We start from the raw sequence: 24,481 nt of genomic DNA, 5'->3' as shown, positions 1-24,481 counted from the left end.
GTTTCGATAAGATTTTTCAGTCACGATAAGAGACACCCTTTACCGGTGACTCTAGACGTTCGATCTTCTTCTCCAATGGTTAAAAAGAATTTTGAAATAAAGCGTACAATTTCATTTCTCTAATATATTTTTTTCGCAAAAAGCTTAGGTTCCTTTTCTTTGTTTGAAATAATTATAAACGTATACACGAGTATATTATATCGTACAAAAATGAGGAATGAGAAATAATAAAGCAAATTGATTGCATCTAGTATAATTAATTATTTTTCCATAAAAATATATCAAATGAATGGTATGCTTGTTAACGTGACATTAATATTTTGATATTTTGATGTTACTCCTTTACACTCGATAGAGAATATACAAAGAAAATAATTATAAAATAAAGAAATCTAGTAGGCAAGTAAACGTATCCTTAGGCGTTTCTCTGTTAGGCGAATTTCATGATTTAGATTTTATTCGACGAAAGACGCGTCGTAGAAACGACTCGTAGATCTGCGAATAGGAGCTTAGGCGGAAAACATTGTTGCGCATACGAGAGCAATTTGAAAAAGCAATGAGATTCTGAAGTAGAGTAGAATGCATTCAATGGCTTCTGATCTGCTTGGGATGAAATGGATATTCAATAAGAACGTTCGGTCTTCGTCGATTCGGTTTGATTTGATTTTAGATTATCCTCTACATGCATATATACCGTGTGATGACAATTCAGAGTGTGGAATAAAGTAGAGAATGTTAATGAAATGAAACAATATTTTTGTTAAATTAAAATATCTTTGAAATAAAAAAATCTTATTAAAATTTATACGAAAATATTAAAACAAAAAAATCTATTAACTTTATAATTGACGTATTTTGATTTCATCAGAATAAATATTTTCTAATCTATTACGTATGTAATATCTTAAAATTTTCATTTACAATATTGAAAGAAGAAGATAAAAAAAAAAAATAATTAATTGAAACAACAATTGTGCAGAAACCGAAAAAATATATAAACTTAAGAACATATAGCCATATCTCCTTTACACACGTTCGGACAAAACTTTTACCAGCGTATCAATAAAATTGATATAATTATTTTCTTACTAAAAAAGAAAAATTTTCATTTGGAATTACACATTCGACGATTTTCGTTGAATTTCATTTCAGAAAATAACAATCTATTTGTTACAAATTCGTCGAGATCTAATAACGTACCGCGAGAGCAAGCGAACGAACGAATGAACGAACGGACAAGAATCAAAAGCAATGGTTGGAATGCCGCGCTTAAATAAAAGAGAAAGGGTTAAGGTGGGGGAAGTAGAATTCCGTTGTCTCGAAATTGCTAGCGTTGGGCAAAAAGAGGGAAGCTTTCATGATGGAGGCAGAGACCCGCCCTGTTGCTTGAATTCGAGATGCACGAACGAGATTCCCTTCTAACGGCAAACTACACGAGTTACTTTTTTTCTTCTTCTTCTTCTTTTTTCTACGTGCACACGATTGAAAACTTTAATACGAGTCTAGTTTCTTTATTTTACTTTTTTTTCTCCTATTATTTGGCTTTGGATACCCAAAAATATTTCTCAAATGTAACATCGTCGAAATTGAAAGAAAAAACAATAAATAGAATGAAAATAAAGTGAATAAAATAAAAATGAAATAAGATATACAATTAGACATCTACTTGTAATAAGAATGCTTACGCCTTTTAGAAAATAATAAATGATCCTTTTGTTTTCGATTTAATAAAAGCAGAAAACAAAATGTTAATACACTCACCCGAACATAATATAACACGTTTCACACTTCCACTAATAAAAGGGAAAAAAAACACAAGCAAAGAAAAGACTTGACAAAATTCAGATGTTTGTGATCTACGATAGCTATACTGTATCGGGACATTGATATTTTTATCTCTCTCTACTGCAAAAATATCGATTATTTTAATGAGATTAAAAAGTACAGGGACTTTTTCGAGTTAACGTCGGCAAATACTAATACGTTCGGTAGATTAAAGCAAAATATAGAAATGATTGTACCCGGTCTAACCAGTAGCCCGGAACGGAGACTATGTTTTTTCTCTCTTCCTATTTCTTTCTGTCTTTCTCTCTCTCTCTCTCTAATACTCTCGAGTGGGTGAACGAAGGAACGAGAATGCATGAAAAGATGGCCGCTCCCATAGTGCGTATGGGTGGACTTTTCGAGTGTGTGACTGCCGGCTGCCACGTTTAGGACGCCCTTTAGGGTCAAACAAAGAGCAGGATGGCGTCTGACGAATGAAAATTCAACGTTATTGCCTTGCGTTATACCATGTATATATTTGTTTTTATCAATATTATTCTTTGTAAATAATTTGAGATTTATTCATACATTGCGTTGTAAAAAGACCATCACGAGAAAAATTCACATTTCTGTGAAATCAAGAGGTTCCTTTGAATATGTTATTACGTAAATTACGTTCTTATCATTCGATCAAAGATTTCAAGTATGTATAAAATTTTACAGTTTTATATGTCACTGAAGTATTTATCATATGATCAATAATGTTTACAAGTTTTTTTCTTGTAAATTTCTATCGAATCATAATTATTCATTTTGTGTAGAACGAAAGTACGTTAATTTCATTATTTGTTATGTTGTGAAGTTCATTATTTTATAAATCGAAGATTGAAATGAAATCTGTTTGAATGAAAATAAGAAGAAAAATAATTTCAAATTAATCGACTAACTGAATTAATGTTAAAACATATTTTTCGATTATACGAAAGGAAGATTACTCAGCCTCGAATACCACCTATATACAATTTAATCTCACGAATGCGTGATACTAAAAATACATCGTTATTTCGTAGAAGCGACGATAAAATATCCCAACGTTCATAAATCACATGATTTAGTAAAGAAAAACAAAATTTTGTTGGAAACTTGTAACGATCTTTATCGGAAAATCAACGAGACAAATAATATTGTCGAAAAAAAACAAAGTTCCAATGAAAGGTGTAGTGGGTTGTGATTTATCAGGTTCTTTTTTTACATTTCAACGAAGTAGTAAATAAAGACAGAAATATGACATTGATCCGTTTGAACAGCGAAGCGTAATAGTATTTGCATTAAATAACTATGAAAGCAATAGTAACAATTTACGTAGATTTTCTAGAAAAATATTATTTCTTTTCTAAATGATCAAAGATTGACCAAAAAGTAGTTCCAATAGATAAGACTATTTTCTTCGTCACGTAAATCACAATACGAGGAGATGCAAGAAGCACACGTATAAACATATAGGTATACGTAGGAGTGTTGTAATCACGTGGACGGACGATAGTGGTCTTTAAGAAAAATGGCGGGACGAGGAAAAAGCTTTGAGATAAGGAGGGTGATTCGAATTCGAAGGAGCATTGTTTTCGAATTCGATCCAATTGTTTTGCACCGTCTCGAGAGAGTCACGTATCCGTTCGCGTAAAATGTGAACGCCTTGTTGTAAAAAGGGAGCCACGCCTTACGTAAATCGAAGAAGCCGTCGGAAGACGACGCCACGTTCAACCCGTTTCGATCCTCTTCTTATACCCCCCTTCGAGTGTTGATCGTTCTATCTTTCTCATTCTCTCATTCTTTCTCATATTTTCTCTCTCTCCCTCTCTCTCTCTCTCTCTCTCTCTCTCTCTTTCTTTCTCCCCCCACTGGTGCGCTGGCCACGCACGTTCGTGCACCTTTCTAAACACGATAAGGATTATGGCTACTCGCGCACCAACCTTCGATTTTCTCGTTTCTTTTAATTTTATCCAAGACAGTTTATTTTTCTTATTTCTTTCCTCGATTCTCGAAGTCTCGACTTCGAACGGGGAAGAAATACTTTGATGACACTTGTTCGCGAACTCGCGAAAATGAAGATGACTGTAGTAGTAGTAGTATAGTCGTAGTAGTGTAGTAGTAGTAGTAGTAGTAGTAGTAGTAGTAGTAGAAGAGTAGTAGTAAGTCGATGCGCGACATATATACAAACACTCACATTTACGCGCACGCACATATTCACATATATACACTAACACGTTTTGGTAGAGATTCGCGGCGCGAAATTCAACTCTCGAATCTGCGTTGATCCATGACGTGCTACGTAGACAAACTTCGGAGATGGAATGACAGAAGCGCGGCGACAGGGCATACACACACAAACGCACACCGAATAAGAAAGAGAGAGAGAGAGAGAGAGAGAGAGAGAAAGAGAGGCTTGTCATGTAGTTGTCTGAAAGAGCAACGAAGACACACAGATACGAGCGTGTGGGAACAAGACGGAGATGAACGAGCGAACGAACGAATGAACGAACGAAGCGAACTACGGGGGGACATTAGAGTCAAGGTCCGAGTCGAGGAGGGCTGATTACCCCTTTACGACGAGCCAAGGACGACCCACGCGTAGGCTTCTGTCATTTCGGCAGTTACGACGCAACACACACCTTACTCCCGAGCAATAAAAAACTCCTAGCTAAATGTTCTCTCCTTTTCTTCTTCTTTTCTCCTTTCCCTATCCCTTTTTTTTCTTTTTTTACACTCACCATGCCTTTCTTTCTTTTATTATTTTCTTTTTCTTTGCCCCTTTTATTGTCATTTCACTCTTTCACCGTCTCTTGTTCATTCATCGCTACCTGAAAGAAAGATACGGTAAAAAGGATCTCACATGATCTTGAATGCAAGGACATGCAGTTAACTCTTTCAAGGATCTCTTCTCAGTTGGGAAGAATTATAGTTACGTTGTATGCGGAAGGAAAGATTGCCATTTGCCACGGTGGTTTCTTTACTATTTTTTATGTTTTTTCTTTATTATTCTTTTGACTCTTTCTTGTTATTTTATTTTCCTCTTCCCTCCCGCTAAAATCTTTAAATCATGCCTGCTTGTTCTTTCGTATTTTGGAAAAAAACGCGCGATACAATCCTTTCTTTTTTTTTTTGTCTATTCGTTTCCTTGATCCTGTCTCGTAAATCAGGTCCTCCGACATAGCAAGCCTTTTTGGGGGGGTGAGTTTTTTTTTTCTTTTTTTAAGTTGAGACGGATGGTCGTCATCTCGTCGAGAGGTTCGACATTCTTTAATTCAACTTTTAACAAAAATCGAAGTCGAGGTGATTTTCTTATTTCCGTATTTCCCTCTCTTTCTCATCGTTTCGATCGTTCCATCTTGTTGCGTTCGTCGAACTTTCGTTTGCAAGCTCGTGCCATATTGTGGAGAGATATGGCGAGTTTTCGTATCCCCTTTATGGTTCTTGAAATATCGTAAAACGTTATTGGACTTGAAAGTTCTCGATTAGAAATTTCATTCTCTATTCTCATAGCAAGTACCTTAAGTTATTTTCAAAAAACGATTTTATCCAATGTTGAAGAAATTTTATAGTAATTAGTTGGACTAGTAAGTAGATAAAAAAAGTTTGATTGAAATAATTTTCAATAAAGTATATAAATATATCTACAAAAAGGAACTTTTATATTGAAACTTTGTACTTTCTACGAAATGAGTTTTCACCCGTCGCATGTCGGATTTCGTTCATCGATATCTCAACTTAATGAATTTCGTTATTTACTTAAAAAGAAGAAATATCGAATTGTCATATCTCACATGTGTTTCAAGCATACGTTCGTAGAAATATCGAAGTAATAATCTTTTGCAGCACGCAATCATGAACTCATCCCAACTCCTTGAATCAAGTTACAGTATCGATGTTACCTGTAGGAAAACCATTTCTACGAAGGTCCACCGTATGTTTATACCGTTTCCAAATTTTGCGTTAAGTTTCTCACTGAACTAATAATCCCTCACCTACTAGCCCGTCTTCTTTAATGCCGATACGAAAACTTTTCTACGAGCTCTACCAATTTTTCTACCTTATATCAGAGGGTTGTTATATAGTAGCTCTATCTCGACTTGGCCTTTAATTACTAACTCAGTAGAATTTTCTTCACATTTTTCATGGGATCTACCTAATTTGGATTTTTATCGAATTTATAATATAGAAACTTTGTAAATCTTAATAATTATTATTATTCTTTTCTTTTCGTTTTGATTTTACGAAAAAATTGATCTACTTCTGTTATTCTTAACCGTTTGAATTCCACGCAACGCAATCGTGCTGTGTAAATTTATGATAAAAAAATCCCAGTAGATTTGAATGATATGGACGACTGACATTTGCATTTTGAATCTGCCGAAATAGTTCGCTCAATTATACAAAATCTATGCAAATCGCGTTCGCTATTGTGCTGATCGGCATTTTTAGATAATGTTTTTTTTAAAAAGCTCTGGAATCCAAACAGTTAGTTCAATGGAATATTTAATTTCAAAGTCTTTTTGGTCATTGAATTATTTACAATTTTGATTCTCGTAAAAGTTAGTTGAAATGTTTTTAAACGAAGAACAAGCGGTTAGCCTTGAAGAACTTTTAATACGCTTTTGAATAAGGACGATAAAGGTTTTATAGTTTTTTTAAAAACTTCACGCAGTGTTGTCTATAAGGGTTGACGTAACGGCAAGGTCAACTGCATCTATTTCCTATCGCTGTATCCTTCTATTTTTTACCTGCCTAAAAAACGGGGTAGAACTGTGTTCAAGATTCAGTCTCCATAGAAGAGTGCATAACGAAAGGAAGCGACACGCTGGTCGCTCAATGTCGTGATTTTCTTCTAACTCAATATATTCCATAGAAAAATCGTAAAAATTAAAAAAAAAAAATCTACGAGCGCAGTAAGAAAGATATGCGTAACACAAATTCTTGCTTTCAATTAATTCCAATCTAAGTTACGATAATTATCCGAAACATTTTTCAAAAATCAATAACAACGTATATCGAAAATCATTGCATTCGTTTAATATTATTACAAGTAAAATACGTTTTCACCCAGGGGCAACCATGTATTTATTCAAAATGGACGATACGCAAGATCCGTAATCGTTGACCGTCGGCTGGAGTCATGCGAGAAAATCGTTTATATGATAAAAGAAAACATTTTGAATCGTGAAATAAAACGAGAGACAATTTCGTGAAATCGTTATTTCTTATCCATCGAGAAATGATAGAAATTTTCTCGGTAAAGTTTCTTCGTTGTTGTTGTTACGAAAGTGGAGACGCGTGTTGGATTTGTTCAGTGTTCGGAGTGAACCAAACGGCGGTGTGTTCAAATTTTTCGTGCAAACATATACCTAGCTACTTAGTTTAAACGAAGGTGACTCGAACGATCTCCGTTTTGCGGAATGATTTATGTTAGTTTGATGGTTTGTGTGTGCAGTTGGTGGTTTTATGCGAACGTTTTAAATGGGAGATAAACATAAAGAGGCCTTTTATGGCACCATCAAATAAACAACTTGACTCCTCCTTCTGCTTTCGTTTTCTCCTTCGACTCGTCTTCGTACTTCGACGCTTTGCTCTGTCATGTGTCTTTTCTCGGTTACGTCGAATCCTTCCGAGTGATTTTCGTCCCAATCCTTTTTCTTCTCCTACTCTATCCTTCTTTTTCTCTTATTCTAATTTCATGTTAGCACTTGTCGGTACGCCGATAGCTTAAATTTATACGCGAACAGACAGAACGTTCTGACTCTAAAAGTGTTCTCCCCTTTCCTTTTCAACAATCTCGACGAAAAGTCTTCTCTCCTTTGACTTTTATCCCAAAAGTATGTATATGTTATTTATTATTTATTTTATATCTCACTTAATTGCAAATTATTATTACCGTTTTATTTTTTCGTTGAAACATGTTTACTCCTTTGATTAGAAATTTTAAGAGACTAATTTTATATTTATTTATTTTTCAAATAAATTTCTTTAACTTTTTCTCGCAATCTTTTCTCGACACAGATACGTAAATGAAATAATCGATTAAATTTAAATGATAGAATGCTCTTATAATCTGTCGCGTATTCGTAATCGTTATCTCGTGTTGTTGAATGGACTACGTGATGCTCAATGTCGAATCATTTAAGACGCACGCGTTTATTGCCATGGTAAATGATGTGTTCCTCGTGGCAATGGCTCTTAGCTTATAAAAGACGAAGGACCGTTCTTCAAGTCAATTGAAAACCTTCTATCACCTCTTACTGCATTTTATCGCGTTTCTCGCCATCTCAAATCTACTGCATCCTCCTCACTGTTCATTCAAGAATGGAATGTTGTCTTTCAAAAAATCTATGCAAAACGTAAGAAAATGTAGACACGAATTTCATTAGCCGCGCGCGTTTAAAATATAAATTATGATTATTGTTATTCAAATGACGATCATTTCTCATTTAAAACGAAAATAAAGCAAATATAATCTTATTGCGCTAATAGTACTTTACTCTGTGTTATCCAATTACTTACTAACGACGGATAAAAGTTTCATTATTAATTATAAATCTTTCCAAAAATTCTAATCCAAATGATAATCACCTCATAAGTCAAAAGCACAAACGTTCCTAAATAGAATCCAATCGTTTATAACTCTAAAACAAATTTCTCCAACATTTCACGAGACACGCGAAGAAAAACAAAAAAAAAATAAAACGAACCGTCGCGTTGAGAAACGAAAGTGAAAAAAGTCTACGATTTCGCATTTTGAGTAACGAAATCAAAAAGGAAGAAAAAAAAACAACATAAACGGACGCTTTAAAAAAACGAATTAAATTATTCTTAACATTTCTCCAAAATGAATAACCAAAAAATTAAACACAGCAGATATGAACCAAAAAAAAAGAAAGAAAGAAAAAAGAAATAGACAAATAAACACAGACTGTTTACAGATACAGGAAAAAGTAGAATAACAAAAATCAAGGGGGGGGGTGGGGTGGAAACGAATATAAATATATTAAAATATCGAATAAGAGAAAGAAAAGATGCGAGTTAAAAACAATATTGATGTGTACTCACCGGGTGTATGGAAAACGTGATTATCGGGTGTACCTTCGTCGATGGTTGGGCTGCTGCATCGGTCAACTGGATGAAAAGAGAAAGAAAAAGAGGAAGCAAGAGAAAGAGAAAGACAGAAGGAAAAAGATAGAGAGATAGAAAGAGGGAGAATGAAAGGGTGAGAGAGAGAGAGAGAGAGAGAGAGAGGGCAAACACGCACACGGAGACTACCGGAGGGCGGCCATGACAGGCGCGGAATTCCGGCGTCGCGACGCTCTTCCGCGACGGTCTTCCGCGACGCTCGCTTACCACGCGGCACGAATATCGACCATCGACGCCGTCGTCCTAGGCGTCCTCGGCGTAAAGCGACGTCGCCGGAGCGGCGAAAGGGCCACTGGTACAGGAGAGGGGGAAGGAGGGAGCTATGCCCACCACGCCCAACCCCCAGCGGCCGATCATCTTCTACCCCTATCTTTGCAAGCCCCTTCTAGAAAACACCGTCGACCCGCCGACATTATCATATATCTCCTTTTCTATTCCCCTCCTCCTAACCCCCTCAACCCCTATTTTTTACTTTTTCTTTCTTTTATCTCTCTTTGTCGTACATCGGTTTCAACCGATTCGAAAATACGAATAACTATTGCGTACTGTCAGAGATTAAATAACAACGTTCGATCTTCAAGATTATTCTTCACCCCTAGTATATGCTAGAACATATTTGGAACATATTGGTAAGTCACTTATTTTTATATTATTATTATTGATCATTTATTATTGATGATGTGTGTATTATTATATAAAAGAACATGTATGTTTTATTGTAACCTTTTTTTTTTGCATTCAAATAACGCAATATAGATAATCTTTGGAAATGCGTAGAAAATGTTTATACGCATATATATACATGACATTATTAATAGTTTATTACAAAGCGAATCGTCTTTTTCGAGTCGACGAAAGAGATTGTAGTTTGATTCGAGAACGGTAATAGTAAATTTGATAATAAACCTTCGTTTAATAAGATAAGGTACGTAGGATAGAGAATCGCTTTGGGATAAGGTGCACTGGCACGCGTGAGTAAAGAAAACGTACGAGTATTCAGTTGGAACGTAACATCGTGAAAACCGAATGGTTTATCCTGTTCGTACAAGCCGAGAACGTTTTCGTGATATTCCAATGATAATTGCACCCGGATTTCTTATCTTCACTTATTTACCACTCTTAGGTTAGGCCTTCACGTTAAAAATTAAACAAGATTACGAAGATACTTAACTCGTGTATTAAATTTAGATTGCGTTATCGTTTTTACATACATAGAAGCGAATAACTCACGTTAATTCATTGTTATCCATAAAATCAAATCCATTAGGCATCTTTTTTTATTCAATCACCCTTCTTTCTTCCTTTATTTCATATCTATAGTCTAATAATCGAAATTTAATTGGATAGCCTATCCTTGACTGAACTATGCTTTAAATTTTATTTTGTTTTATATATCGTGCAAATTACGATCAGATATATATATATATATTAACATTTATTTAATGATTTTATACAATAAGAATATCCTTGAGTAAAAATTATACGTAGAAAATATTTATTTTATAATCAGATCGATATTGTATTTATTGATAAATTTTATACATTTGCGCTCGCCACGGTATACGTAGAACGCTAATTATTTTTCTTTCCTTTTCAATGTTTGATATCATAAGAACTATATAGATATGACTGGGTGTGATTTCAAATCAGTAGTTTCTGTATTACTGTAGGCAAAATTTATCCTATAAGAACGATCGAGAATTTGTTAGACGGTTAGATTATCTATTCGACTTACGCGTATAGGTATATCGAATGATCAGAATTTGAAATGGTGATACCACGTTGACAGCAGGATTTGAAAATACGTTCGAGGACTTGTGAATGAAGCACGACCTTGTCGGTATGTCTCACACGAATGTTTTCCTTGCCCACGCCTCTTTTCTTTCTTTTTATTTTTTCTTCCTCTTCTTCTTCTTCTTCTTCTTCTTCTTCTTATTCTTATTCGTCTTCTTCTTGTTTCAACTATAGCCATGTGCGCGCATAGCCATGTGCTTCGTGTAAATGGATTACGAGATACGTTGTTTTCATCGTGGTCTACGTCGACCTCGTCGCGAGAATCCTTCCTGACTGGGCTAGCAAAGAAAACAGTAAAAGAGAGAAAGAGAGAGAATCTTCGTCATAGCCATTTTATGACACAAGGCCATGGAATCGAGAGCGATCATCCTCTCAAGCGACATCGTAAATTCTACAGAGGTTCGCAACCTTTTCGATCCTTTCCTTCTCATATCTTTTATTTATATTACTCTTTTATCATCCCCACATACGATATGTTTTCAAACCGCACAGATAAAAGAAAAAACAAACATTATTTAATTTCTATTAATCTCAATATTGGTTATTTTAATTTTCTTATTGAGTCTAACTCAAGCATGCATAAGTCTTTGCATACATTGATATTACGAACTTTGACATTTGATGTTTAAAAATAGTCATTAAAAATGAATATATTGAAAACGTATGTTCATTCAATTCTGTAAATTGTAGTTAATTTATTAATCCTAACTCGTTGTTATCACAAAATTAGTAACGTTATCTATGTTGTTGAACAAGTAAAGGAAATAAAATAAAATCAAATGAATGAACGAATCGTTGGATGGAAAGCAATATAAGCGAATGGGAGGCATCGGGGCGTGTCGTAACGCGCGAACCCGGCAAAGCCTCGATGTGCTTCGATGGTACACATCGTCTTTGAAAGCATAGGGAAAATGAAAAGGCACCGATTCACCTTGAACTTGCTCGATCGGATGTAATAGTTTTTCTGTTATCGATCAGATTCTCTAATAAAAAAAGAAAAAGAGAGAGAGAGAGAGAAAAAAAAGAAATATATATGATAACTACAGTCCTTGTACTCAGAAACCATCAACGTTCAACTTTAATTTCCTAGTGAAAATGAAAATGTGAAATGTAATAAAAAAATGTCTAATTTCTTTGAAGATCTTAACGAAAATTATAATAACGTTTACCTACGACCTTCGTTTTAAAAGTATAGATAATAACATCGTTGTTCTTTGCATAATTTTAATTTAGCTTTACGAGAAGAACCAGGTCTACTATTATACTATCTAACTCGAAACTTTCAACTTTGTCTATCTTGCTCATAACTTAGCTATAAAGATGCTATATTGAATCTCGATGATGATTGGATATCTAAATTCTTTTCTTTTGCATTTTTTTTTAAATATATATTTACTCCGAATACATTGATACCTAATCAAATCTAATTTTGAAAGAACTAAGAACGTTGAAAAGTATATAATCATTTTTGTTATTAACATAAAGTAGAATAATTCTTTCGTTGATATATAGAAATGATATCACAAACTTGTACGGAAAAAAAGTCAAGAGTTTTTTATGTAGAAAATCAAATCGATCAGGCATTTTATATTATGACATTTCGAAGAATAGGTTTGAAAGTAGCGACGGTAATGGGTTGTCATCGTAAAATAACGAATCCTTGAATAAATCACATTCACTTTCCGAGAGAATTATAAATGAATCGATATTACATAATTGAATAGGAAAATTAAATTCAAATTGACAATTCAATGTCGTATGTTCGAATGCGTAGGGAAATTTGGCGTTATGTTTTTTTAGTATTATATCTACTTATGACACGTTCGTCGTAACTCGTTTTCTATTCTACGTCACACCACGTCGTATATATTCTTCTATATTGACATTCCTTTCTTATGAGAACGCACAACACGATTTCTGGGACTTCCGCGAGCATTCCTATCACGTCACAATAATAGTGGCTTGCACTCGACATGAAATCGAAACGGCGATGGTAGCAGGATGTAACTGAGACGAGCTGACGACTAGACACCACGTTCCATCTTCCTTTTCGGAGACTTCAATAATGGTTGCTCGATTATTTCTTATCGATAAACTTTCTTCTTTATAACATGATATGTAATTTATCTTATTGATAAATTTTATTAATCATTTTCAAAATATTTTGGTTTGAATATAATTTTTAACGAAAGAAAATATAGGAGATATGACAAAAAAAAATAATTGGGAACAACAACGATAAACAATTTTTATTTGAATCGACAAATTTCTTTTTCATTTCTCAGAAATGCTTTCCTAGTAATGAGGAAAAGAATTGAAATGAAATAAATGAGAATACTATCAACGAAAAGAAAGAATTATTAATGCAGAAGGATGAGAAGTTAACGTAGACAACAAGATTCGTGCATTCCTCGAAGAATTTGAAACAGCGAGCGATCGGAGACGGTGCAAACGACCCTCCAAGGCCAACCTCTAGCAACCCCTTCTATGGATTCAAGCAACTGCTCACTACTTTACCTTATGTCACCCCAACGGAGTAACTATTGTAGCCTACGCCATGACTATTCTTAACTGGCATAATTAAGTTTGTAAGACAACCTTTTCCTCGTAAAATTGCTTCTTAATTCTTAATTCTTAATATGTTTAATCACAAAAAGTGATAGTGATATTTTCATAAATTTTATAACTTCCCGTGTGTATTGCCTTTATTCTAAAAAAAGGAGAAAAAGAGATATAAAATATTATAAATCAAAGATATTTTAATTATACTTGCATTAATTGGTACGTAAAAAGAGGTGCATGTGGACTTCATTAAATAAACATTTAATTTTGATTAACAATATGTTATAATTTCGCAAAAAGTATATCACAAATTTAAAACGTATCAACTTATCTTGTAGATTTTCATATTCAATTAGTGGTAATTTAATTTCGTTTGAACTTTTCTAATGAGGTTACAGAGTTATAAAATAGTTTGATAGTTTATGAATAACGTCGTAAGGAGAATGATTAAATGCTGAGGACATTCCAATGTATGAATATTATGTATAGTATAATAAGTTATCTACCAATTCACTAATCATGTATCTTGAATATTAACGAACGTGCTAAATAAAATACAATAGGACAGATAGTGGTAAAATATGCCTGTGGCTGAAACGCATAATGGAAAAGAAAAAAAAGGAAAAGAAAGAAACAAAGAGTTTGAGAGGTTATTAACGAAGAAACGGATTGCAATAAAGATGTGCTAATTAGTACGTAAACGCATAGGAACGTTTGCATAAGCAGATTACTTTTACGAGTGGCATAATTCTGATTTTATTAAAGCGTCAACGTGTACTTACTTACTTATACACATATACCGTTGCAAATAGTCCGAGGAAAGAAGAAATGTTTTCGAGGAAGTATAACAGTTTTATCGATAACCGATCGGCAAAAAGTTTCACGCGTGTCTCCTACGAATGGTCCTTAATTTTATCTGAGTAATTAAGAGAACCGTTCGAAAATAGGTATCACGGTCTTTCTTCCACGTAAAACATTTTTTTCTTCTTTCTTTCTTTCTTTCTTTCTACGATCAAATACGTGGCATTTCTAAAGAACAACAAATTCAGACCGCGTTTACATAAATAATTTATTCTCAAGATGGTTTCTATATTTATATCTATATATACAATAATACGAGCTTCATTAAAGTTTACTCATGTAAATCTCAATTAGAGTCTGCTATTATTATGAAAAAAAAGAAAAGAAAATCATGTTGTAAACAGCTGATTAATGTGTTCGATCTAAACGATGTTCTTTGTTTGTTTGTTTATTTTAATTCTTCGTTAATTTTATAGCTAAATTTATCCATTCGTTTTATTTTTCATAGCACAGGAGAGCTTCCGTTCGTTCAGAACTAACTCAACGAGCAATGATCCCGACTTTGAAGTGGTTATTTTATTTTTTATCCCACTCTATTTCTCTCTCTTTTCTTTCTTCTTCATGCCGAGACACTGACTCGTAAGCACTTTTATTAAGTAATTAAAGTTTTATGCCGCTTGTCGTCCTCGTCGTTCCATGACGAGCCATCCTCGGAAGCCGGCTACTGCCGGAATAGTTTCTGCATTGTTGAGCGAGCGTGGACCGCAAGGCACGCGTTTTAAACGAACGTCACGAGATGTCCCAAGCGGCGTTTGGGTTTATCTCAAAAGAGAAAGAGGAGACTTTTTGGATATACGTACACCTATATATTATTTCCCTCTATATTTTCAACGTTTTACCAAAGCCAAATTCAAAGCAATAAAGCATAATATTTATCACGAAAGGATCTTTCAAATCTAACAAATGTCCGAGTAATTTAATACGCAAACGTATAGTATAGATATTTCTCATAAATATTCATATTCGAGAAGCAGAAATTAGTTTCTTTAATATTTATACATTATTCGTGCATTCCATCGTTAACCGTACCTGCCGACTAGTATGGCTATTATATATTTCAAAAAGATATATATTTTAAATAATTTATATGTAGACACGTACTTAGCATAAATTTCATAATATAATATAGGGTAATGGTAATGCTGCGTATCTTTATCTAAATTGTTCATTGACGATGAAATTATTTTTCGAAAAATATAATTACATTTGTTCTATGCTTTTTTTTTTTTTTACAATTAGTACGTGTTCGCTTTTCTTTTTCGTTTTTCTTTTTTTTTTCCAATTTGAGACTTCCTCTAATACAGATTGTAACTCCTCCAAAGGATAGTTTTGTTTCTCGTAAATCTATGGCTCTAAGGAAGTTTCATTTTTAACTGAGAGACACTTTACAAGCAATGAAATTGATTCATGCAACATAAAGATTCGTTCCTTGCGTTACTTCTTCCCTTTTTGATTAACGGTCAAGTTCAAAACAGAAACGTGTATATATTTATGTATATGTAAAGTACATATATACGCAAGTACCACGAAGTATAGGAATCGTTTAACGATAATAGACAAAATTAAAAACGTCGTTGCTCTTATAGGAACGCTTGCAGAGAAGCGGACACCTTTATGGCTACTTGACGTTTACTACCAACAATAAGTGTACTCGTACGGATGCGAGAACGATGATCGGTTATATTTATATCTATGAAATAGTCGGTGCTACTTGTTAGAAGTCGATGCATTTGTAAAGGTGAAAAAACGTATAAATATGAACAACAAAATTTCAATGTTAATTATTATCATCTTACACTTTAACGCACTTAAACCATCGTTTCCATTGAATATAAACTTAAATCAAAGTACATTAACTAATCATGTGTTCATCCAAAGTACATTGCTATACCTAATCCATAACCGATCTAACTGTAAGTAGATATTATTTAAATTCCTCGTTCTTAACGAACGATCGCTAAACTAACATTAAATTAAAATTGTCACCACTCTGGTGAGATTTCGAAGAACTAAGTGTCTCCGAAGGTATTCCCTGGGTTTTCACGAAATCTACGGGGTAAGGGGGTAAGGGTAAGGGAAGATCTACCAATTGACTACCGTTTAACCAGTCGGTTCTGCAGAGGGGTTGGTCTGGCTTGCTGCACCAAAAGCTGCCGAGAATGTCGAAAAGTTGCGCCACCCTTCGGTAGATGACGCCACCACTATCCTGAATTTCCACAAATTTGGGGGAGAACTTAAAGGAATGCCAATCATTTTATTTTCCATAACTTCTTGATAAATTTGTGTAAATTTTATACAGAATTATGGTAGTGATCTGAATGTACAATCTAGGCAAATTTAATGCATTGAATAATATTATGAAAGTATATCCAACTAAAGCCTATTTCACAATCCTGCTGAAACATAAAGTAACTATTGAAAAACAAAAATATGTTACAACGATTAACATAAACTAACCAAACGTAAAAGGCATCCATAAATAAATGGAATATTGATTTCCATCAAAAAACAATTCTCCAATTTTCTCTTCATTTATCTCTAACACTACTGAATGAATTCGTGCAATTAACTTCATTGTACTTGAAAATACTAATCAGTCTCATTAAAATTAATATCCACGATTTACATATCCTTTAAACGCATAACAAGATTTACATTTCAATGAGGAAAGAATAAAATATGCAATTAATCATAAACGTTTAAATAAACGTTCGTGAAATGAATGAAATCGAAGATAACAAAACCGAAGAATGAAGTGGAGAGTGAAACAGTAAGAAAGGGCAGAGGAATGGAGTAAGAATAAAAGAATGATGTTCTATACAGCAAGGTATCGGAGAATCGGTTCGCCGATTTAACCGGCAGTTGGTGGTAAAAGTAAAGTGGGGATGTACCCACGCGTGTGCACGCTTCCCAGCCGAGCATTTTATGTTTTGATGGCGCAATAAACCGCCGTAAAGCAGCAGTAAAACGCATCGAATCACAAGTCCGCCTCACTTTGTATTCTCTCTTTCTCTCTTTCATTCTTTCACTCTTTTTCGTACTCCTTCCTCCCGCATTCGAAGTCGTTTAAGTGGGCCGCTCCATTCGCGGGACCGTCACTGTAGCCACACACACTCCATTGCATGTCTCGTCTCCGGACCTTCCGCTACGTCATTACGTCACTAACGTCACTCTCGACGGTTGTCACATGACCGACTCGATCCTATCACGTGTTTCACGCTCCTAACACTTCCAACGCATTCTTTTACTCCGAGTTAATAATATTTGTTTGTCCTTTGAAAATGTGTTTTCACTTTTTAGAACGCCTATAGCATTTCTAAACTGTCTACTTGAATTTTATGAAATCAACTTTTTCGATTACTAACACCTTTGTTTTTTTTTTTTCTTTAACTCTACAAGCTATATCTTGCAATTATTATTTTTTTACTTTTGCTTTGTTCTTTCGTTTTCATTATAAATATGTAAACTTGTATGTTTCTTGTAGTTATTTTTTTTTTTACGTTCTCCATTATGAAGAAATGTAGAAGCAATTATGAAGTTAATTAGAAGAACCAACGATTTCAGCATTGGTAAAAGTGTCGAGACGAAGTAACGCTTAATGGTTTATTACTTTAAGAAAAACGTTCGTTGGCAATAACTTTAACAACAACTTAATAACCACTTACGTTCCACGTACCTTCATTCTCGATGATCTTACTTTTGAGAATTTGTGGTTATGACGATTACGTGATCGCGGTATTGTATCTATCGGTAAAACGTAGTTGTATAAAAAAGAATAAATCAAAGACTCTTTATTTCTCAGCGTATTTTTATTTTCTTTTTATTATTATTATCTCTCTGTATATTTGTGTGATGTAAACGTAATTATGATAAAAGTCCTAAAAAAATGACTGCTTGCGATATATTACAGTTATTTCTTATTAATATTAATAACTTGTAATTTCATTTCCCATCCGTGGATACAAATTATGCATGGTCCTGGATGTTGAGCTAATCGACTTAATAGAACTTTAGAAAATAATAATGTATACCTATTAGTTAAAACAACTTGACAGTTATTTTCCATAACTTCAAACTTCTTTTTGTATATAACTGTAGTTAAGGAAATGTGGACAGACGAAACGCGATGGGATTATATATTAACTGTGTCTCGTCGACGTTTTGCAAATAATAATCTCTCTCTCTCTCTCTCTCTCTCTCTCTCTCTCTCTCTCTCTCTCTCTCTTCCTGTCCGTCGTTTAACAACTTTAAGATTTATTTAAAATTTGCAAATAACGCGTTAAAAACTTAACAACTTTCCTTACAACCTACTTCCTTATTATAAAAATATTTATCATTTTTGTTTATCGAAAAATTACATTTTAATATTATTATACTAATTTACATATTAAATTATTTTGTTATTAATAACGGTACGCTTCGTAAAACGATAGAATTGTGGAAAAAAATTTTATTTATATAAATTTCTACAATTTTAGACACTTATCCGCAAATATCTCACAAGGTAAAAGGTGACATCCACGTAAAACGAACTCGGTAGATAACATAGATCGAAGTTCGTAGACCTTGGTCTTAGTATGCATGATATTTGCAACAATAAATGCTATTTAAATAACATTTTTCTTTTTGTCACTAGCAATTTGTTCAATTTTCGCTGTTATCTCTATTTTTATTTGACAAATTACGTGCAACAGGGAGATTAGATAAAAATTCATATTTAAAGCTATAAAAACTATGACAAATGTTATTTTAAACCGTACTTTATGTATTATTTGTGATATGTCCTTACAAAATTGTTATTTCATGTTTATCATGTTACTTATATTGCTAGTAATAACACATATGTTAAAATAGATAAAATTTTACATCGAAAAAAAGTATTACATGTCGCGTATATGTTTAAAAATAAAAAATAAAAAAAAAATGAAAAAAATAACGAAACAAAAAGAATGAAAATGATCAGGTGAAGAAAGGATCTGAGGGAAAAAAAAATGAGAAAGGGTTCGCGAATTTCCATGATCCGTTCGAAGATGGCGCGGCAGGTGTCTCTACGAATTTCTGGGGTGCCTCCCTTCTTCGAGTTCGAGTCAAAGAGACAAAAAGACGAGAGAAATCCTCGCGAGGATCAGACCACCGCCCAATGTCCCTCTTGGCCTTCTCTGCTCTCTTATTTCTTTTTCTTTTTTTTTTCTTTCTCATTCTCCTCTGGAAGAATCACAAGAAGGGACGGAAATATCTCTCCAGGAAACGGATCGAAGAGTTCCCAAGTTGTTGGAGTTGTTCCAAAGCTGACTCGGTCGCTGGACCGTGGCATGTTTTTTATCTGGACCGCATCTTTCTAAGAGAACGCGAGGAGAACCTTCGAGAATATGTACTTTCCATCTTTTTCCATCTTAACGTCTTTAAGAAAAGTACAACACGACAGCCGATTTACACCCCGTCGCGTTGTGTCGCTGTTAGAAGAGTTGTCTCTACGGTCTCACGTCTTTCTTCGTGGTGTTGGTAATAAAGAAAAAGAGCTTTCGCGTAACTGGAACAGACACTGTGATCCACGAGCGAACGTTGATATAATTAAACTGGTCCACTGGTATGGCGCGAACCAGTTTCCGAGGATTTTGTGCTTGAAAATTCTCTCTCCTTCTGTTTCTTTATCTCTCTTTCACGTTTTCTCTCTCTCTCTCTCTCTCTCGCTCTCTCTCAGTTTTGACTCCGGGGTTTCAAGCGATTATGTTTCTCGTGTATGAATACCGTCCTACTAGCAGCTGCCCGTGAATCACGAAAGCGACTTTGCGAAATTTGTTTAACGTTGCGTCGTTACCGTTGTGGTTAACTCTCACGTGCCTGCCTGCCCCTTGCGACCGCTTTGCCGTTGGATTACACGAAATGATTTCACAATCTTTGTATATCTAAATTATTTTATTCATTAGTGTCATACACTCTTTTTGTTTTATAATTAGTAGCTAATTATACAATTATACGAGTTAGTTTGTTCAAACGAATAATTTAGATATTAGCTACTGATAAAATACTTATTCCCGGATCTTTGCTATGAAAAAGAAAAGAAAAAATAGGGAAGAAATAAAATATTTCTGAAATTTTTATTAAGACGCGTGTAGCCGACGGTCGGCATAATTAATAAGAGTATCGTTTCCTCTATTCGCTGAAAGAGAAATATGACGTTTCGTTATTTTTTCTTTTTTTCATTTCTAAAAATTTCTAAGTCATTGTGCATTGCGTAGTCGTGATCTATCCATCTTGACGTGGCTAACACCATACGCCTACGTGAGGAGATAGGAAAGCGTGAGTAGAATTAGCAAAACTCTATTGGAATGATCTATCGATCCCAAAACTGCCACTTCGTGTGGGAAGGTAGTAGGAAAGCTCGAGTTCATCGACGATCGACATGGGTGGCGATAAGCGCCATCAATAAGATCTCCTTAGGGTATCGTAATAGTCGTTTGTTACATACACAAGACATTTCCTCTTTTTTCTACATTCAACACAAACCTTATTATTTTATTATAATAAATTACTAACTGTAATAGATCTCGATATGTTATTCCTTGTAACTTGAAGAATAAACAAAATTAAAGATCCTTGAAGAAAATTCGAAATTCCTTCTGTTATTTCCAATCGACTGGATAACAGATGTCCTTGAAATCCATGTATTATAGGGTGCTACGAAATGGAGAAGAAGGGAGGAGAACGCTATTTATGATCTTCATAATTCTATACCCTGAACTCTTTCACAATGAAACACGAGTCGTAAACTAAAATTAGAATAAAAATCGTATCCTTGAATTATGAAAGGGGAATCTTAGTGAATATTTTCGAACGATTATTTTTTATAAAAATATCAGTTGATAAACTGTAACGTATACCTATCTGTAAAGTAAAAAATAAAACGATTTATTATCGGATACACATAGATATACGATTATTCTAGTGAACAACATGATCGAAATCTTTTCGTGGTAATGAAAAGGGTGGACAAGAAAAATTCCGTTTTTTTCTTTTTAAAAGTATCGTGAACGAAAATTTAAAACGTAAAGATAAATAAAGGATGAGTAGAAGGAAAGAACGCAATAGATTAAAATCTTTTGTTCGTGGTGAGAGAGAGAGGATCATCTATTATCATAAATTATGTGTTCTTCGTCGTGATTCAACCCGAATCGTTTCGACTCCTCGATGAAACAACAATGGAGAACATGTATTTTCTTCTTCTTTTCTACTTGGTGTCTATCATTGAATGTTATACGAAACACAAGCGGTATATCAAAGGATAGATAAAATTTCCCGCGGTGCCTAGAAAAGTCAAAAGAATACGAAACTTTCGTCTTCATAGATTAAATTCTTAGACAGAGGATGCATCTCTCATATTTGGAAAAAAATTCTTCCCTTTCTTTCGGTCTTCTCGTTGGTACCTGAGGACCACGCCTTTTCTGAATGTAGCTCATCGTTTCTTCTCTCCAAAACATTCATCCAAATTTTCATATATAAAAAAAGAGCTTCTTTTTATGTAGATAAAAACAATTTTATAAAAAGTATCAATAATTTCTAATATTTAATGTTAAATGTATAACAAAAAAATTATGCAAATATTTGGTAATCCTTTACGGTTACATTCAATTACAAAAAATTGTTCATCAAAAAAACATTTGATTATTTTTATCAAACATATTTTACTTTATGATTTATACATTTTGACAAACTTTTACTATGACAAATAAAATATAAATTTCGTTCATAATAAAATTATGCGGTTTATTGTTTATTTGCATTTTTCAGCAAAACGTCAGGAATATTTGATGGATAATTTGAGTGAATTTCTATCAAGTGTTTGTAAAAAGTGATTTATGTAAGAATATAAGAATGCACGTGGTGTTAAAGCAAAAATGCTTGCTCTATAAATGCGTTCTTCATGTATGAAAATTTGATATTTTGAAGTTTTTTCGCAAATGTGGATTAAAAATACGTGTTCGTTAAAAAATATTATATTTAGACGAATATGAATGTTATTCGTATCGAATTGATAAATTAACACACATTAACAGGCTCGAACAATCGTTTTATCTCAGTTCGTTTTTACTGAATGTAAATATTCATTTTTCACAGATAGGTATATGTGAGCAGATTGCTTCAGCAAATATTCATTCATGAAAATTCACCAACAAAAATATTTATATACGCATGTGTGGAGCTTGAGTGAGACGAAAGAAGGGAAGAGAGTTATTTTTTGTAACTTTTCCAATGAAAAACTCTGGTATCATAAGGATTCTACAATAATAAATATAATTTCAGTAATTATGTAGATTTTGTACATATTAAAAAAAGGTTAAATATAATTTAAAAAAACGCGAGTGTTGCTGCGATTTTACATAAAAAATATTTGTTATTTTTGCACGAGAAAAAATATTAAAATATCTACAGTCTAATATTAATTGCATCGCGATCAAAGATACAATTCTCTTACTAATCAACACATAATACTTTTAAATATTATATTTTTATTTCGCAACTTTAAAAAAGAATAATAATTTTATTAATTAAGTACTACTCACATTCCGTGCATCTAATCGTAGAATAAAATATTTCTTTGTTCCTCCAGAAAATGATTAAAAGCAGATTAGAAATATTAACGTCAGTTATTTTGTTTTAGATTCAATGGATCCGGTCGGACAAGGGTAAGTAACCAGAATCTATTTATCTAGGAATTTTTCGACATAACGATCGCGTTTCTAAGACTAGTCTTAGAACTGGTATTGTAAATAGCAACGATAAAACGTCGCTAAGTTGGCGTTGTAACGATTTTTATGATAATCTGTTTCGGTGGATTGACGCCGTCGAAAAAGAACAGCTAGCCTGTCAGCCAACCAGCCAGCCCAGCCGTCTATCGGTCGGTAGGCTGAAAGTTTCGATATTTCAAATTTATCTAGAAAATGGGGTGTGCAAAATGGGCTGTCCATCGTAAGGAATGTCAAAACCGGCTAAAACTTTTCCCGCCCTTGTGTCTTTCAACCCTCCGAACGCGTACCCTCTCCCTTATTCTTTTCCTTTTACCGCACGCCCCTTTCTTCTCCATTACCTCGTACCTTCAACATTTTTCTCTAAGACCACCAAGATACCTGGATGTGCCTAACCTTTCATCTAAGAATGTCTAATGGGTACATAAGTATTACTAGTTATCCTGAACGAATTCGATACTATTATTCGTTGGCCTCTCCGTCGGCAAAAACAACCGATAAGATTAATCTCGAAGAAACGAAAAGCAATTATTTTTCCGAGAGATACGTCCGAACGCTCCACTATCGCGAGGTATGAAGAGTTTCAACGAGTTTAAAGTAGTCGATAGATAGGATGCAGAAAACGAACGATTTCTCAATACGGAGGAGAGGAAGAAATGATGGAGTTGCTACACCGACAATTCGCGATTACGCTTCGCAGCGTAGGAAAGCAAGAAAGACGATCAGAGAGATAGACACATAGAGAAAAAGAAAAAGAGAGATAGGGAGAGAAAGAGAAAGAGAGATCTCTGAGAGAAAGAGGGAGAGATTTCTGACTCGCAGAGTAGTCGCTCGTCGAAAGGAGCGGACCGTCGGCTGAGCAGATCGTGCAAGGTATAAGCTCTCTCTCGAAACATACACATACATGTATGTTCGTGTACATATATTCACATATCCACGTATACTTACATGAAAAGATAGACGAAGAACATACACAAGTAAGAAGCCAGAGCGAAGATCGGAGAGAGGCGAACCTTGCGACGAGAAGGAGCAAGGGTGAAGGAGAGAGAAAATGTGATAGAAGGAGAGAAAATGAGAAAGAGAAAGAGTGAGTGAGAGAGAAAGAGCCATTCATCTTGGCGCGCCTAGCCTGCGCCGGATTGGCGGGGCTCGGTAAAGAGCGCGCGTCGATTGGCCGGCAGTGTTTACCAGCTGGTGCCCCCGGCAGCCGACGCTCCACGCTCGACCGTCGAAGAGAGGGGGGCAGAACGCGGAGAGACAAGCGGCGCCATTATTGTAAGGGGTTACATTTAGCTGGCCGTGGGTTGTAGTACGCGGCGTTCGGGATAGGGGGCTATAGTACCTTCATGCATGGCCCATAAAGGATTCGTCGACTATCCGAGAAGTACGCAAGAAACGGCTTCTAACACCTGACAGAGGGGCCACGGCTCTTCTCTTCTCTCTCTCCTCGCAGTGGTGCGCCGTTCCATCGGCTGCTGTCTGCCATCGTCGCTACCGTCGCTGCCGTCGCTGCCGCCGTTGTCGTCGTCGTCGTCGTCGTCGTCGTCGTCGTCGTCGTCGTCGTCGTCGTCGCGATC

The 24,481-nt window shown here is 34.6% G+C and overlaps 1 long non-coding RNA gene across 1 annotated transcript in view; it reads left to right on the top strand.

The window, feature by feature from the left end:
* LOC106793159 overlaps positions 1-24,481 on the top strand; it is a 182,953-nt gene that overhangs the window by 30,629 nt on the left and 127,843 nt on the right. The window contains exon 2 of the long non-coding RNA XR_001382383.1: positions 22,820-22,844. This is a non-coding gene — a long non-coding RNA (uncharacterized LOC106793159). The remainder of the gene's footprint in view (positions 1-22,819; positions 22,845-24,481) is intronic.

This window comes from Polistes canadensis, unplaced genomic scaffold (genome assembly GCF_001313835.1).
Source record: "Polistes canadensis isolate GaletaPanama2010 unplaced genomic scaffold, ASM131383v1 scaffold_11, whole genome shotgun sequence".
Classification (NCBI taxonomy): Eukaryota; Metazoa; Arthropoda; class Insecta; order Hymenoptera; family Vespidae; genus Polistes; species Polistes canadensis.
This window is presented reverse-complemented; position numbering and strand designations above follow the sequence as displayed.